Source organism: Megascapheus bottae, chromosome 21 (assembly GCF_031878675.1).
Source record: "Megascapheus bottae isolate mThoBot1 chromosome 21, mThoBot2.hap1, whole genome shotgun sequence".
In the NCBI taxonomy this organism is placed as follows: domain Eukaryota; kingdom Metazoa; phylum Chordata; class Mammalia; order Rodentia; family Geomyidae; genus Megascapheus; species Megascapheus bottae.
Window position 1 is genome coordinate 16,195,951 of NC_143529.1, and position 14,378 is coordinate 16,210,328.

Here is a 14,378-nt window from a genome sequence, read left to right on the forward strand (position 1 = left end):
TTTGGAGGACAATTTCAAACGCTAAACGGGGACTGTCATGTATCGACAAACACGAAGCTCGCTTGTGACAATCCCCTGTCCTTGCAGGTAGGAGGTAGCAGCAGAATATGCACAGAATACTCACCAGGAGATAAGGTCCAACAGGGTTTGTCAAGGAGGGACTTAAGGAGGTGAGAAACATCTTTAAATGACAGCCATTAGGGAGACCATAAGGAAGAGCAGCTAGAGAAAGCAAGAACTGGAAGGGCGACTGTTGTGTGTCACAGAAGTCATTTCGAATCCACGAGTGACCAAGAATTATAAAACTTGCCCTGGGAGGGAGCCAGAGGGTTCAATAAACATAAAGCAGAGCCTCAAGGGGTTGGCCTGGGGCGCCCTATCCACGGCGAGGAGACCACGGAAGTCACATCATCGAGGTTCAGGGTGGGGCGGGGGAACAGGCGGGGCGGGTGGGGGCCACGGCCCGGCCCGAACGAGGCCGGGAAGGGGGGAGGCCTCGGCGGTCCGCGAGGCGACGCTGAACCCCACGTGGTGCCAGTCGGGGGTTCGAGGAAAGGATCCGCCCGGGGCCAGCCGCGCGCAGACAAATGTTTCTCCGAGTGGGCAGGCCGAGAACCCCCTTCCCGCCCAGCCGCCTCCGGTACTCGGGCCGGGGCCCAGCCCCCGAGGAGCGGCGGCCGTGTCCCCACCGCGTTTGAAAGTTCCCGGGCCCGCAGTCACCGCCCGGTGGCCGGGGGGCCGCCGCCCTAGCGCCCGCCGCTTCCCGCCGCGGGGCCGGCCTGGCGCGCGCGCGAGGGGACGGAGAGTCTCCGAGACGGCCCCCGCCGGGCCACACACAAAACCCCGCGGCCTCCACACTTCCGCCGCCCGGTTCGAAGGCTTCCGAACCCCTCGGCGAAGTCTGGCGCGTTTCCTCCCGGAACCGGTCCCCAACTACCCCGGGCCTGCCCGCCGCACCGCACTCCCCCTTCCGCCTGGCCCGGAGAAGCCCGAAGGCCTTCGGGCCCTTCCGCAGGCGCGGGCGCGGGGCGGGGCGGCGCGGGCCGCTCCGGACCCGGCTCGGCTGTTTCCGTGCGCGGCCGCTGCGCACTCGGCGCTGGGCGGCGCTGGCTGGCTCCCTGGCTGCGGCTCCTCAGTCGGCGGCGGCGGCTGCTGCCTGTGGCCCGGGCGGCTGGGAGAAGCGGAGTGTTGGTGAGTGACGCGGCGGAGGTGTAGTTTGACGCGGTGTGTTACGTGGGGGAGAGAATAAAACTCCAGCGAGATCCGGGCCGCGAACGAAAGCAGTGACGGAGGAGCTTGTACCACCGGTAAGAGGAGCAGGAGGAGGAGGCAGGAGCCGGAGAGAGCCGGGGGGACGGAGGGGGGCCGGGGAGGCGCCGGACACCCGCGCCCGGGGCCTTCCCCTCGCAGGAGGGGCCGCGGTAAAGATGGAGCCTCCGCCCGAGCCCCACAACCTCGCCGCCGCTCGCCGCGAACAAAGGATAATGGCGGCGGACTGGAGCCAGCGGCGGCCGGGCGGCAGCGACTCTGCCTGCAGCCAGCGGCGGCGCTCATGGCGGGGGGCGGCGGGCGGCGGGTGGGGTGGGAGCCGGCGACCGGGGGTGTGTGCGGGCGGGCCGGCGGGCGGCCTCGGCGAGCTGGCGCCCGCGTTCCCGCCGCCGCCGCCGCCGCCGCCGCTGGGCCGGGCCGGGCCAGGTCGGGCCGGGCGCGAAAGCCGGAGCCGGAGCCCGAGCCGCCCCGGGGGAGGCCGCCCGCCCGCTCGCCGCCGCCGCCGACCCCGCTGTCCGGCTCCGCTCGTCCCAGCCTGGCCGGGCCCGGCACTCCGCCCGGGTGCCCGTGGTAGGGGGGGGGGTGGAGGAAGAAGGCGACAGTTGAGGGCAGAGGAGGTGAAGGCGCCGGCTGCCATCCCGGCCGCCGCCGGGCTCGCGGTTGCCCGCCTGGCGAGGGCACGGGCGACGAGGGTCCGTCCCGCTCCCCCCTTCGTTCTCTTTGTGTAATAAAGTTCGAAACTCACTCAAGGTTTGCTCTCGTGCTGTATTTTCTTCTCGCCACCTTTGAAGGAGGATGCTGTTGGCTGCCCCATGTTGCTGATTTTCGTGCTTTTAAAGGGATTTATTATTATTATTATTTCCCCCACCTTCCATTCTCCCACCCCATTTATTATTTTTTTTAAAGTGAGTAGTTATGGAAATGTGTTTTGCTTTTGTGGGTTTTTTTTTTTTTTTGCAAGGAAAAGGGATAGTAAAGGAAAATATTTTGCAATAACTTTGAGAGGAGACGGTTGGGATCTGGTAACAGGGAAGCTGGTGTTTGCAAACAGTTTCGGTTTTAACCTTTCAGCAAGGTTAATAATCGCTCCGCCGGCCCTCCTTTGAAACCCCTGGTAGAGATGGGGAGTCGAAAGTACTGGGATCTTTACATCAGGTTTTCTTTTTTTTTTTTTTTTTTTGGTTGTTTTTGTATCTCTGTTTTGTTTCTCGTGGGGCCCAAAGGTGTTTTGAGTCATCAGCAACCCCCTCCTCCCCCCACGCGGACGCACACAACTCCTTACCACCCCCAACACCATTTCTACATACTTTTATCTAGACTCTAATGAGGGATTGATTCAGTTCTGATTCTAAAAATAGGCAGTAAAAGTATCCATTGTTTGTCTTGAGTGCAGTAGCTAATCTCAGTCTGAAATTAATGACAATTTAAGCCAGGAGGCTTTTTTTTTTTTCTTTATGGTGGGGCGGGGGGAACTGCAAAAAAAAAATCATTGACACGTGGATTTAGACATTTATAAGCGACTTGCAATATGACCTATTTAGGTTTGTCAAACCCTCCCAAAACATTAACTGTTTCTGGCCTCAGTTTGCATTAGGTCTGTCTTCTCAAGATTCTGTATCAGGTACTTTTGGTTGCCATCTATTAAAATCTTGCACATGCAACTGCTCTCATTTCCTGATTTAAAAGTAAAGCACCAAGGGAGTATTTGAAAAATAAACTATTTTTTTACTGCGATTCATGCATGGAAGGCTTCTAGATAGGAATAAATATTGACTGTTAATAGAAACAGTGTCTTCTGATTATCTGTATCCACATCACTTTTCCAAAACCTACTTTGCTGCATGGCTGATTTTTTTTAAGGACCACATTGGCAATTTGTCATTGCCAAGAAATTAAGATAAATATAAGCTTTCTCAATGATTTTATTTACAAATGCTAAAGAAGTTATATATATAGTATTGATGGTAGTAAAACTGCTTTCCCTTTAAAAATTTTTTTTGTGAACCAAGAGGTACGTTTTTTTTTTTAACCTTAGTCTCCAAGAATGATTTTGTGAACTACAAAAAATATTTTCTGATGTGCTCTTTATCCCTGGCCAAAAATCCTTTCAGGTTTATTTTACTTACAGATTTGTAATTTGTAATTCCATGCAATTTCAGATGAAACTTTGCAAACTTTATATTTTTATTAGGTCTGCGTAGTAAGGTTTTGTCATTGAATTTTTTTTTAGGTTCCCCTTCCCATGATTGATTTTTTTTTTTTTCTTTTTTCTTTTTTGCCAGTCCTGGGCCCTGAACTCGGCCTGAGCACTGTCCTTGGGCTTTCTTCAAGGCTATTGCTTTACCACTGGAGCCACACACCACTTCTGACTTTTCTATGTATATGTGGTACTGAGGAATCAGACCCAGACTAGGCCAAACTCCCAGCCCAAGCAGCTTTTTTTTTTTTTTTTTTTGGCCAGTCCTGGGCTTGAGCTCAGGGCCTGAGCACTGTCCTTGGACTTTCTCAAGGCTAGAGTTCTAACACTTGAGCCTCAGCATCACTTCCGGCTTTTTTCTATGTATGTGGTACCGAGGAATTGAACCAGGGTCTTCATGCATGCTAGGCAGGCACTCTACCACTAGGCTAACCTCCCAGCCCTAGTAGCTTTGTTTCTTATCTCTTGTTTTAAAATACTTGATTTTGTTTAACTACAGTATATGTTAGAGAAAACCACATGTGCAATTTCTACTTCGTCACATTTTAAAATGTCTTTAAAGAGAACATTATAACAAAATGCTTACAGTGTATGAATGAAATTTCTCAACTTATTTTTGACTATCCTGGAAAACATAGCTGTAGAAGCTTGCCTATAATCAAACAGTGATAGTCTTGAGACATCTTTTGGGATGTATAACTTGATGGTATCTTTATTTCGAATGGCTAAAGCTCGTCTGAATTCAAGAATGTTGCAGATGAGAGTATGATAAATGCAGAAATTTTTTTATTACCCATTTATGAGCTCATCTCTGCTGCAGTATCACTTGAAACAAGTTTATGCTAATTCAAATATTTAGTACTTACTGGACAGAATGTCCTTTTGAAAGAGCATCTGGTTTGAAGTGATCACAGATCTGGGTTTGAATCCTGCCATTGTCAGTCACATCAGGTGCCTACCAGTAGGAATTTTTTGACCTAAGGGAAGTTTCTTAATCTCATTCAGTTTCCTTATCTGTAATATTAGAATAATAGCATTTACTTTAAGTTGCAATAAAGCACTATCCTTAAGGGTAGGCCTTCTACAAATTGTAGTTCTTTATCACAGCTTCATTTTAACTTCCTAATTGTGAAAATTGTGCAAGTTTATTCACTTCTCCACACTATATTTAATACTTACTGTTTTAAATACACTGGGCCAGAAGATGCCAAAAATCCATAGTTGAATATCACCATCTTCACTGTCAAAAAAAACTTGGGAAATTGATAAGGCAAAGGAGAAATCGGCCTTCAAGGAAAAACTGTGTATGTGTGTATTTTTTTTCAATTTTTTGCCAGTCCTAGGGCTTGAACTCAGGGCCTGAGCAGTGTCCTTGGACTTTCTCAAGGCTAGCACTCTACCACAGCACCACTTAGTCCAGCTTTTACTGTGTATGTAGTATGGGGGAATTGAACGCAGCCAGGACTTTGTGCACGCTAGGCAAGCTACCGGCCCCAAGAGTATGTTTTTTGCATCTTCAGTTTTATTTTTGGAAAAGACAATTCATGTAGTCTATGATTTAAAATAAATACATATATATAAAATACTATATAGTAAATGACATGCATATTATCTATTGCTCATATGTTGTCCAATTACTAATTGCTATTTCATATGCAAATATGTATACATGCCCTTTTTATACAACTTACAGCATGCTGTACCCACTGTCCTAAATCTTATTCCTTCCTCAACTGCTATCCTCCTCTTGTACCCACCTTTCAACCACTTAACATGGCCTGGCATTATTTGTTTGTGTACGCACATAAAGCTCTGTACATATATTACTTGTATGAATTAATCATTTAGTGAGCTAATTTTACTTTTATATCAAGTAAGACCTTTTAAACTTTGCCAGTATGTCTTTCTTTAAATGAAAGACATTTCATTTCAATGAAAAATACCATTTTTGACAGGAAGTTGGTATTTGAACTGCCTAACTTCCTTTTTAGCTCCTGTTTTTAAACGATTTAGCAAAATGATTAAGATGAAATAAACTTAAGATTTAATTCACAAAGTGAATTTAGTCTGCTTCACTTTTGGCAATTTTTACTGTCCTGAACATTCTGTTTCCTTCAAATGTTATTTTGGCCAAAAAGTTTCTGAAGTTTTAGCCTTAAGTGTAAAAGTGCATTTAATTTAGTCCTGTTTTTGTATTATAAGCAGACAACTGAGCTGTGGTTGTAGCTTAGTAGTAGAGTACCTTCCTAGCACGTGTGAGGTTTGATTACCCAGCACTCTATGTGTATGTGTTCGTGTGCATGTTCGTGTGTCTGTGCGCGTGTGCCTGCCTGCGTCTGTGCCTGCAGTGTTTCAAAATTTCTGTTTTCCTTTTGGGCTGTAAAAACAGCAGTAAGCTATAGTAAATTTTTAATATATATGATGTGTTTATCTTTAAAATACAGTTGCTATAGGTTTTCTAAGAAAGTAGTAGCTGATCTAGTAGCAGACACATACCATATCTTTCAATAATGATTAAAGCTGTTATGGTATACTTTGTTCAAGTTGAAAAGTTAATGCTGTGACTATATATGTTCAAGGTTTCATGCGTATTTACAATTTTAGTGCATTTCTAACTTACAATTTTGAAGTTTTATGAATATTTTATATCTAAAATATTAATATTAGCTTCTTTTACCTGTAAAATAATAAAGATGTGCACCAGATATGAATCTTTACTGAATACAGTGGCAAGAATTGGGTAAGTTCTTAGAACCTGTAAAGCAGGCTACCAGCAAGTTGAATGATTTATAAGTCACCTCTTAGAATAGAGATAAAGATCATGGAACTAAAGAAACAGATTCATCATATGAAAATGGCTGATTATTAATGTATTTTTTCTTATGCCAATTTAATAATAAAATAATAAATAAGGAAAATACATGTGCTAACTTAATCATTCTATAAGCTTGCCTTGATTACTGGAGTTGTAAGACGTATAATTGTGAATTTGCTACAACTTTTATGCCTATTAATTTAGTCTTGGGCGCTAAAACTCATAAAACTATCCAGTTAGTTTTTCTTTCTCATCCAGAACGTATGACTCTTAAAAGGTGCACACTTGTCTCCAGTTTAACCAAAGAAGCTTGTGTAAAGATAGATTTTAATTGTTTTACCCAGATTTTTGCTAGGTTACCTATAAGAAAGCATCTATCCATATTATAGTGTTCATTCCACAGGTAAATAAAATGCAGTAGCTTTTCTGATAAAGTATAATTTTATACATACATTATAACATCCCCAGAGGTGAAAATTTACCTAAAACTAAGTACTTAATTGGTTCTTAAGTCTAGTTTGACAAATCTGATTTTACAACCACACACATAGCCTTTGCCTATCTTGACCAGACATTAGGTTTGATCCCTAGCACTTCAAAAAGCAAAAACATTAGCAATCCTTGATAAACTTTTAGATGCCAGTTTTTCTGAGTTGAACTAAGATAATTACCATAAATGAAACTGGCTGTGTGTACCAAGCTGGGAAAGACCTTGTCAGGTTTTTCCCCTCTCAGTTGTTAGATTAATCTAGGATTTTTGAAATTTTTTTATTTATTATTTTTTTATTATTATTATTTTTTTTTGCCAGTTTTGGGGCTGGAACTCAGACCTAAGCACTGTCCTTGGGTTTTCTCAAGTCTAGAGCTCTACCACTTGAGCCACAGCACCGCTTTTGACTTTTTTTTCCCTATGTATATGGTACCAAGGAATCGAACCTGGGTCTTCATGCATGCTAGGCAAGCACTCTACCACTAGGTCAAACTCCCGGCCTTAGGATTTTTGAATAACTTATAAAAAAGAAAGGAGGAAGTTTCTCCTTTTCTGAAAGGAGAAAAAATAACTTGGTTGAAAAGTTTAAAAAAAATTTTAACTTCAGTTTAGATAAAATAATGAAGTGATGACCTTGGTGTAGGAGTAGAGAATATGTTGGAAAGTAATAAAAAGTGTCTTTTTCAGGCCAAGTTGCTTGGCTCACATCTTTAATTCTAGCTGCTCAAAAGGCTGGGATCAGAATTATCAAGGCCAATTCAAGCAAAGAGTACAAGTAGCCACCCATCTTACCCTCAGTGGTTGGGTTCAGAATGCACTTTTCACTTCAGCTAGGCAGGAAGCTGAGATTTGGAGGACCAGCCACAAAGGTGCCAAAAAAAAAAAAAATGGTGAGACTATTTCTACATAAGAAGTTGGACATGATGCACACTGGTCATCCCAGCTCTCCTAGAAGTTATGGATTGCAGTCCAGGTACATGCAGAAAGACCCTATCTCAAAATATTGAGTACAGAAAAGGACTAAAGGCACGGCTAGGTATTCTAGAGGCACCTGCCTAGTGGGCATGAGACTCTGAAGTTCAGACCCATAAAGCAAAAAAGCATCTATGCCAAAGATGAATAGATCTTTGAAACTAAGGGAGTGCATTCCTAATGAGCTGGTTGTCTGCATGTGAATTTTTGCTTGTGATTGTATAGATATAATAGATGTAATTAAAAATACTTTTTGAAACTGCAGTCTACTGTCAGTGAATAGCTATGTTTTTGAGGGTATTATTTCTATTTGGTTGGCAGTAAGAAGTTAGCAAGTACCTTTGTCATCACTAAAGTGAAAATTACTGATTATTCTGAAGCACTCTTAAAGAGTAATCATAAGCTTGTATTAATCACAGCTAAGACTAGTAAAATTTATCAATTATTTTATGTATTGCCATTTATCAACCCAGTCACCTGCTCATTGAATGCTTTTTAAAAAAGTTTTTGGCCATCAGCAACTTGAAGTTGGTGAAATAATCACCAAATGGAAAATTATTCCATTAGGTTTTTATGAAAATAACTAAATGATAGGTTAAGATTGTTTTAGTTACTATAAAAGTTAGCCTGAGTACATAACTCCTGTCATCAAATAATTTATGAATATTGAGAGTGAAAATGACATAGATGGCAGTATATCAGTTCTCATTACTGCCTTGAAGAGTTTTTGTGTTTAGAAGGGAAGGGGGCTTAGGGGAAAAAAAGTTATGGGAAAGTAGTATAGAATAGGTAGAGATAAAGCGTATTCTAGGGGAGTGAAATAAAATGAAAATGAAGACACAGGAGTTAGCACACATAGTGATAGAAAAAGTGTTAGATTAAGTAGAGATCCACATTATGAGGAACCTCTGAAGCAGGACGTTTTAAATTTCCTATATTGATCTAAAATGAAAATTTTCTGAAGTCTAGTGTGTTGCTATTTTTTTAATGGGCGTTCATAGATTTTTTTATCACTTTATTGAACTATAGCTAGCTCCTATCATGCAATCAGCCGTAGGACATTTTCATCATTTTTTCCCAAACCCACATCTCTTACTTACATCTTCCCATCTCCTACTTTTTGCTTCTGTAGATTTATGAAAATTGCATACAAATTGCCTAGGGTGATAAGCTTCTTAGCATAATGTATTCAGTAGTAACCCGTGCTATAGTGTGTATTAGTATTTGTTTTGTTTTGGCCAAATAGTAGGGTTTATTGTTTTGGGGGTATTTTGTTTGTTTTTTTGTGGGTCATGGGGCTTGAACTTGGTCTGGGTGCTGTCCCTGAACTCTTCAGCTAAAGGTTACAACCCTACCCTTGAGTCAAGCCCCACTTCCCATTTTCTAGAGGTTAATTGGAGATAGGAGTCTTAGGTTCTTTTGTGCCCGGGCTGGCTTTGAACTGTGGTCCTCAGATCTCAGCCTCCTGAGTAGTTAGGATTACAGGCTTGAGCCACCATGCCTGGCTAGCAGTACTTAAATTTGAGGGCAGTTTTATTCTCTTGTGAGATAAACATTGCTTTTAATAGAAGTATGTACATGACATATAATCCTATTTATTGTTTAACATTGGCTTTAAAATCCACATAGAGCCTGGTTCTGGGGGCTCATGCCTTAATCCTGGCTGAGGTATAAGGGTTTGCAGCCATCCCAAGTTGGAAAGTGCATGAGATTCTCTTACCTTTTATTAACTACCAAAAGCTTGAAATGGAATTGTAGCTCAAGTGGTAGAACACTAGCCTTGAGCAAAGAAGCTGAAGGACAGAGCCCAAACCCCAGGACAAAAACAAAAGAAATCCACTGTAGTAGAACTTCACATATACATATATCTCTTTTTTGGCCAGTCCTGGGCTTGGGCTCAGGGCCTGAGCCCTGTCCTTGGACTTTCTCAAGGCTAGAGCTCTACCATTTGAGCCTCAGCACCACTTCTGGCTTTTTTTTTTCTTTTTCTATGTATGTGGTACTGAGGAGTCAAACCCCGGTCTTGCATGCTAGGCAAGCACCTGCCACTAGGCCAAACTCCTGGCCCTATACATATATCTTTGAATTGAATCATTTCTTTGAAAAGTTCAAAGTCTAAAAAGCTGGGAGCCGGGCGCAGCATGGTGGCTCACATCTGTAATACTAGCTATTCAGGAGGCTGAGATCTGGGGATCACAGTTCAAAGCCAGCCCTGGCAAGTAAAGAGCAGGAGACTCTTATCTCCAATTAACCACTAAGAAAAGGGGACGTGAGGCTGAGGCTCAAGGGATAGGGTGGTAGCCTTGAGCTGAAGAGCTTAGGGACAGCACCCAGGCCCAGAGTACAAGGCCCATTTTCCACAAAAAAATCTGAACATATTAAGTGGATGTTGGAAAGGTAGGAAGAGATAGGATAAAAATGTTGTCACACAAGATAGTGCATAGTCATGGTTGCTGTTTTGATAAGCAACACTGTATCTTGTGACCAGGCACATAAAAGCCTGTTTCAGAGCCATTAGTACTCTTACCTGAAAGGAAACAGGGCAAGTAAATTTTGCCAATTCCTTTTAAAAATAGGAAACAAGTGCCTTGATTTGAAAAAGTTCTAAGCATTTCTTGTTGAAATTACTACAGACTTGGGCACATATTTGGGAATGACTTGTAAATTATGCAGTGTTTACATCAACCACATGACATTTTTCTCTGTTAAATATTTTTTAAGAACTTTAATAAAAAGCGTGCTGCTTTTTAAAGACAAACTTTCAACAGATGACATTAGTTTCTCTGAGTTAAATCCAATAAAAAAGTAGTGAATTTATTTTATTAAATAAGATTGCAAAAACTTTATTTTGCTATAGGCTGTTCCTCTTTTAGTGGTGCTGGTGATACTTAATATTACTACTAATAGAATTTATACATACGTATTTTTTCATTATTTGTCATGTTTAACTTTGTATTCATTATGACTTCTCTTGCCTTCATTAATATTTAAACTAGAAACTGACATACTGAATTGTTCTGTTTAATGACAAAAGACCTGAGTAGGAATATCCAAGAAAATTTCCAGAAACTCAGAATTTAGTGTGGTAGATAGTAGCTTATTTTATTTGATCATATTGACTACTCTGGCTCATTTATCTAACCCCATTTTGTTAAAATAAGATCAGTGTAATCTAAAGTTTATAGTTATGGTTAGATAGTTTTCAGTTCAGGTGTGTGTTTGTGTACACATACAACATTGAATGTTTCTTTTTCCTATCTAGTCAGTTGTATTTAACATTCTTAGACCATTAATGGCATCAGAAACTGAGAGCATTGCTAAATTTCCAATATTGATTACATCTTTACGTTTTCTTAGGTTGGACACACAAGATAAATGACAAATATCAGGGTTAACATTAGGAAGGAACTTAGACGAAAATTAGGAAAAAAAGGGTGGTTTTTGGTTCTTGGGAAACAAACCCAGTGTAGCCGCAGGATTTGTTTGTTTGAACTTGGGGTTGGGTGCTGTTGCTGAGTTCTTGCTCAAGACTGGTGTTCTACCATTCCGAACCACCAAACCACTTAAGGTTTTCTGGTAGTTGATTGGAAATGAGAGTCTTAACAGACTTTATGCCTGGGCTGGCTTTGAAACACAATCCTCTTCTGAGTAGCTAGGATTCAAGGTGTAAGGCACCAGCTCCTGGCCTGAAATTTTTCTAATTAATTGGTACCAGTTTAGAAAATAAAAGGTTGAAAGCATAAAAGATAAAAGGCTAGGCTATGTTGGGGCCGGGAGTTTGGCCTAATCTTAGAGTGCTTGCCTAGCATGCACCTGGGTTCAATTCCTCGGTACCACATGCACCCGAAAAAGCCAGAAGTGGTGCTGTAGCTCAAGTGGTAGAGCTCTAGCCTTGAGAAAGTCCAAGAACAGTGCTCAGGCCCTGAGTTCATGTACCAGGACTGGCCAAAAAAAAAGGCTATGTTAACACTGCTTTTAAGCATTTACAGGTACAAATTAACTCTGGAGAACATTAATGAATTACATGTTAAAGTTTGTGGGTAAACTGCAGAATATTTTTAGTTAATAAATTTGTAACAACATATATATCATTGAGTTTCTAGATGATGTGTCCAAATATGCCCTTTGCTAAGGTAACTAGAGTTCTGTTTATGTAATTTCCTTAAATTCCTGGAATTTTGTATTGGGGAGGATTCAGGAGTAGAAGTCATCTGTCATGTAAAGGAAAGGTTTTTTGTTTTTTTTTTTGTCTTTCTCATTTCTAATTGAGGTTATTCCCATTCTAAAAAACCTGGAATGTTTCATTAGATATGAATACAATATTCTTCAGTTCAAATTCAGTCATTTCTTTGCATACTTACTTTTCATTCTAAACAGAATTAATTTTGTCCAAGACTTAGGAGACTGAAAAAATGCATTAGGTTGTATAGAAGATAAATTTTTCATAAACTTAAGAACTAGAATATTGAGGATTGCAAAGATTGAGGCACATCAGAGTCAAAGTATGTTAGGGTATAGAACAAAGTGAAGATAGGCAGCCTTTTGCATCGGGTAGTTACCAAGACTGGCTATCCATGCTTTCTTTGGGCTTTAATTTGTTCTTTGATCAAAGATTGTGTTAAATTAGGAGGATAGGGATATCATGGCACCAGAATTTGTCCCCAATTCAGTATTTTTCCTTCATAGGTGTTTAATAAATTTTTATTACTAAAATAGTCATTTTTTTCATTTTTTAAATTAAATTTTATTTTTTTGTGAGAGTGATATCAGCAGGGTTACAGTTACAAGTAAGGTAATGAGTACGTTTCTTCCTGAGCTTTTTTTCTACACATTTCTCACCATCTCATATGTTAAAATTCTTGTTTACTTTTTCCTATACTCTAGAATATGCATTCTGTAAACACTATTTCCAGTAGCTTGAACAATGGCTGAACTACAGTAACTATTCAGTATATACAGTAATCTATTAAAGCACTTTAATCTTATATTGTGGTTGATAAAATTTAAGACTTTACCATTGGTAAGAGGTGCTAATAAAGTGGATTATTTAGTTGTCATTAAATATCCCTTGATTTTTTGCTACATAAATGAAAGCAAAGCACCTTTCATTTTTAAAATCCAATAATTCCTATTAAGCAGTATCTTTTTCTTTGTTACCAGGCTTGAACTCCATACTCATACTCACTCAATTTGCTTGCTCACTCACAGCTGGCATTCTGCTACTTAAGCCAACCCCCCAAATCTAGTGTTTTTGCTGTTTGATTTGAGATGGGGGTCTCTCAAACTAGCTTTGAATCCTTATCCTTTAGAGGTCTGCCTCCTGAGTATCTAGGATGACAGGCGTCAGCCACCAGCACCCATCTAGTACCATTCGTATGACATGGTGCCTGTTGCTGTGGAATAATCCTTGTATGTGTTACTGGCTTCTTTTCCTTCTTTCTATACAAGTTGGGTACCAGCTACTGACTTCCTACATTTCTTTGAAGGCTAGTTCAAGTGTTTGCTTATAGACTTTTTCTTACCAGAAAAATTACTCTTTAAATTTCTTGGTTTTGTATTCACTCCTGATGCCTCTTTGAATTCTCCTTCTCTACTGACCTGTCATGGGAGCATCATTTAACACTTTAGTGTTTGCCTAAAATAAATCTTCAGCTTTTTAGTATTTGCCACTATCTTTACTATAGATAGTGCACAAAAGAGTTACAGCCCTTTACTATTGGGAAACATCATTAGTAAAAGGGAAAGGTATGATGTAGATAATAACTACACGATAACTATGACCAGAGCAATATAATGAATAAGAAATAATGACTGCCAGGTGCTGGTGGTTCACACCTGTAATTCTAGCTCTCAGGAGGCCGAGAGGTGAGGATTATGGTTCAAAGCCAGCCATTAGGCAGGAAAGTATGTGAGACTTTTGTCTCCTATTAATCACCAGAAAACCAGAAGTAGAGCTGTGGCTCAAAGTGATCAGAGAGCGCTCAGAGACTGTGCCTAGGCTGAATTCAAGCCTCATGACTTGTTGGGGGTGGGGAGGTTGAAGATGCTTCATTAGAAATAATGTTTGAAGTTCTGTCATTGTATTTTCATGATGATTTATGTGTATATGTATTTGTATATGTATATATGTATAATATATATTATATATATAAATGGTAAGGCTTGGCGAATGACTTTTTTCTTTCTTTCTTTTTTTTTTTTTTTTTTTGCCAGTCCTGGGGTTTGAACTCAGGGCTTGGGCATTGCCTTCGGACACTTTTTGTGCAAGGCTAGCACTCTGCCTCTTGAGCCACAGTACCATTTCTGCCTTTTTCTGTGTTTGTAGTACCAAGGGATTTGAACCCAGGGCTTCATGCATGCTAGGTGAGCACTAGGTTACGCTCCCAGCTGATTTTTACTGTGTCTTTTCTCTGTGAATTTATGTCCTTTACTATGAAATAGTTTTATTTACCATATTATTTTTTTTATTATGTGGCCTGTATAATTATATATGTGTGTAACATCTTTTGTGGTCTGAGTTCCTAGAATCAGAGGATTTAAAATTGGAAGACACTTTTTTAATCTATCCCTTTTGTTTTTCAGATGAGAAAATTGAAAAAAAAATTGTCCAATCGCTTTCCATAAAGTATTAGGCC

At 40.9% G+C, this 14,378-nt stretch overlaps 1 protein-coding gene across 5 annotated transcripts in view; it reads left to right on the forward strand.

Moving 5' to 3' along the window:
• The first annotated feature begins 1,136 nt into the window (after positions 1–1,136).
• Positions 1,137–14,378, forward strand: part of Creb1 (cAMP responsive element binding protein 1) — a 52,278-nt gene continuing 39,036 nt past the window's right edge. For 4 of the 5 annotated variants that reach the window (XR_016539140.1, XR_016539141.1, XM_090354690.1 and 1 more), the window contains exon 1: positions 1,137–1,307. The gene's annotated coding sequence lies outside the window, so the exon portion shown is untranslated. The remainder of the gene's footprint in view (positions 1,308–14,378) is intronic. The other variant, XM_090354691.1, reaches the window with a different exon arrangement.